This window comes from Muscardinus avellanarius (assembly GCF_963383645.1).
Source record: "Muscardinus avellanarius genome assembly, chromosome: 3".
Lineage (NCBI taxonomy): Eukaryota > Metazoa > Chordata > Mammalia > Rodentia > Gliridae > Muscardinus > Muscardinus avellanarius.
This window is the reverse complement of record NC_137788.1, coordinates 26,266,253-26,270,084: the sequence shown is the minus strand read 5'-3', so window position 1 is coordinate 26,270,084 and position 3,832 is coordinate 26,266,253.

Sequence of the window (3,832 nt, the reverse complement as noted above, 5' to 3'; positions counted from 1 at the left end):
TCACCTGGCGCCCCCGCGGTGAGAGGCGGGGCAGCTGGCCAATCGTAGGGCCGCTCAGGCTCGGGAAGGCGGGCCCTATGGCCAGCAGGTTTGTCAATGGCGCTGGTGCCCCCTCCGGAGGATGCGCTCTGAAGGCTCCAGTACTCACGGGGAGATGGGAGTTGTGGTCTCAGAGCTCGCTTTTTAGGTTAAAAATCCAGTGGATGAAACTACAAGTACCAAGATGCCGAAAAGGGGCCAGGACCAGTGCTTGTAAAAAGCTGTATCTCGTTCGATCTTTTGAGTCCCACTCGAGAGACCTGCCAAGTATTGGTGCCTTTGTCCGGAGAGCTTTAAGTAATGCAGCCTAGAGAATCAGAGCTACGGCTTGACAGGCCCCATACATTTTACATGCTGGTGCTCTCTGCAGAAATCTGGAAATGAGTAAAATAGTTTAATCTACTCAACAGGTTTTTATTGTACACCCACAATGCACCTTCACTGAGTGGTAGTTATAGAAGATAAAACATGCAACTCTGTCTTTTTTAGGTTTTTCAGGTTCACGTATACTAGTTAAACCGCAGTACAATGTAATCCCGGTACTTGGGAGGCTGAAAGAAGGATCTCAGGTTCTTGGCTAGACTCAGCTACTTAAGGAGGCCCTCCCCAATTTAGACCCTGTTTCAAAATAAAGAATAAAAAAGGCTGAGGAGATAGCTCAATGGTAAGAGTGCTTGTCTAGCAGGGTATGTGGCTCGGAGGTCAAATACCCCTGGGTTCCATCCCCAGACCAGCAAAAAAAAAAAAAAAAAAAAAAAAAAAAAGAAATAGGGCTGGGAGTGTAGCTCGGAGGTAGAGCCACGCACACACACACACACACACACACACGCGCGCGCGCGCGCGCGCGCGCGCACAGACACGCACACAGTACAAAGTATTACAACGAGGACTAAAATAACACCTGTAATCCCAGTACTTGGGAATACTTAGGAGGCTGAGACAGAAAGATGGAAGGTTCAAAGCCAGCCTCAGCAACTTAGTGAGGCTCTGTTTCAAAATAAAGAATAAAAAATAAATAAATAATAAGGCTTAGGGGTATACCTCAAGGCACAGAAGGAGGAGGAAGGCTTACGAGGGAGAGGAGAGGAAGAAAGAAAGAAGAGAGAGAAAAAGAAAAAGGAAGGAAGGAAAGAAAGAGCAGCAGGAGTGTCTCTAGGACAGCTGTCAACAAGACATGACTGGTTACACCTCTCAAGAGCTTAGTTCTAGTAGGATGGAGGTGTATCTGCATGGAGGTGTATTTGCTTGCTAGGGCTGCTTGTATCAAAGTACCACTGACAGGGCGTGTGAACAGAAATCTGTCACTTCACAATTCTAGAAGTCTGGAATCAAAGTATGAGGGCTAGTTCAGGATTGTTTCAATCCCCAGTATCAAAAAAAAAAAAAAAAAAAAAAAAAAAAGCCGGGGCTGGGCATGGTGGCACACCGCTTGTATTCCCAGCTTTCAGGAGGCTGAGACAGGAGGATCACAGTTCATGGGCAGCCTCAGCTACTTAGTGAGGCCCTCTGCAACTTAGTGAGACCCTGTTTCAAAAGAAAATAATAAAAAAAATAGGGTTGGGGTGTAGCTCGGAGGTCAAATGCCCCCCTGGGTTCCATCCCGAGACCCGCAAAAAAAAAAAAGTATCTTTGAGAATTTTATTTTATTTTTATTTATTTTGTAGTATGGAGGATGGAACTCAAGGGTGTTCTTCCTCTGAGCTACACCCCCAGACCTATTTTCTTCTCTTATTTTGAAACAAGGTCTCACTAAATTGCAGAGGGCCCAAATAAGTAGCTGGCACATGCTTTTAATCCCAGTATTTGGGAGGCTGAGACAGGAGAATTGCAGGTTTGAAGACAACCTTGACAACTTAGTGAGGCCCTCTGCAACTTAGTGAGACCCTGTTTCCAAATAAAAAATAAAATTGGGCTGGGGGTTTAGCTCAGAGATAGAACATCCCTGGGTTCAATCCCCAGTGCCATAAAAATAAAAATAAATAAATAAATAAAGCCGGGCACCTGTGCCTCTTATCCCAGTACTTGAGAGACTGAGACAGGAGGATTGCAGATTCGTGGCCAGCCTCAGCAATTTCACAAGACCCTCAGCTACTTAGAAAGACCCCGTTTCAAAACTTAAAAGATAAGAGCAGAGAGTGATGGTGCATGCCTGTAATCCCAGGACTAGAAAGGCTGAGGCAGGAGAATCACAGGTTCGAGACATTTTCAGCAAGTAGTGAGACTCATCAACCTTGCTAGACCCTCTCACAAAATTGGGTTGGGGTGTAGCTTGGAGGTAAAATGATCCTGGGTTCAATCCCCCATACCACAATTAATTAATCACTTAATAAGTACAAATACAAACAAAAAATAAAAAGGGCTGGGGTGCAGCTTGGAGATAGGATCCCCCTGGATTCAGTCCCCACTACAAGCAAGGATACTTTCACCTTCTTTCTTATCTATATTTGTCAGGGGTCTGGGTCTGTACTTTCCGAATGTTGTTGTTTTGTCCGTATCTGGTTTTGGCATCCAGTTCCACTGCCCTTGTTGAAAAGTTTGGAAGGATTTCCTCTCTTTTGATTCTTTGTTACCTTATTTTCTCATGCTTCTTGTGTCCCTGCATTGATATTTCTGCATCTGGCATATCCACTGCCTCTACTAATTTTATTTTTAATTATTATATTTTTATTTTATTTTATTGTTATTATTTTTGTGGTACTGGGGATGGAACCCAGGGGCATTCTACTTCTGAGCTACACCCCAGCCCTATTTTTTATTCTTTATTTTGAAACAGGGTGTCACTGAGTTGCAAAGGGCCTCACTAAATTGCTGAGGCTGTTCATGAACCGCCATCCTCAGCTTCCCAAATGCTGGGATTACAAGTGTGCACCACCAACCCTGGCTCTCTACTAATTTTATTATAGATTGACTGATTGATTGATACTGGAAATTGAACTCAGGAGTTTTTTTTTTTTTTTTTTTTTTTTTTTTTTGGTGATACCAGGGTTGGAATGGAACCCAGGGGCGTTCTACCTCCACACTACTCTCCCAAACCTATTTTTTATATATTTATATTTTATTTGGAAACAGAGTCTCATTATGTTGCTAAGAGCCTCACTAAGTAGGTAGCTGAGGCTGGTTTCAAACCTGTGTGATCCTCCAGTCTCAGCTACTGTGTGTGGCACCACGCCCAGCTTCCCAGGAGCATTTTAACTCTGGGCTACACTCCTACCCCTTTTATTTCTTATTTGGAAACAAGGTCTTGCTAGGTTGATGAGAGTCTGACTACTTGCTGAGGCTGCCCTTGAACTTAAATCCTTCTGTCTCGGCCTCCAAGTACTGCACTCCCAACCCTTTAAAAAATTTTTTTTCTAGCTAGGCCTGGTGGTACACACTTGTAATCCTAGTATTTGGAAGGCTGAGACAGGAAGGATCACAGGTTCAAGGCCAGCTTCAACTACTTAGTGAGGCCCTCCACAACTTAGTGAGAATCTGTTTCAAGATAAAAAATAAAATATAGGGCTGGGGATGTAGCTCAGAGCTGGGTGAGATGGCACACACTTGTAATCCCAGCATTTGGGAAACTGAGACAGGAGGATCGAGGTTTGCGGATAGCCTCAACAATTTAGTGAGGTCCTTTGCAACTCAGTTAGACCCTGTTTCAAGATAAAAAATAAAATATAGGGCTGGGGATGTATCTTAGAGGTAGAATGCCCCTGGGTTTAATCCCCCGTACTGCAAAAAAAAAATTGTTTTTTAAATTTTGGTACAGAATCTCATTAAGTTGTCAAGGCTGGCTTCCAACCAGAGATCC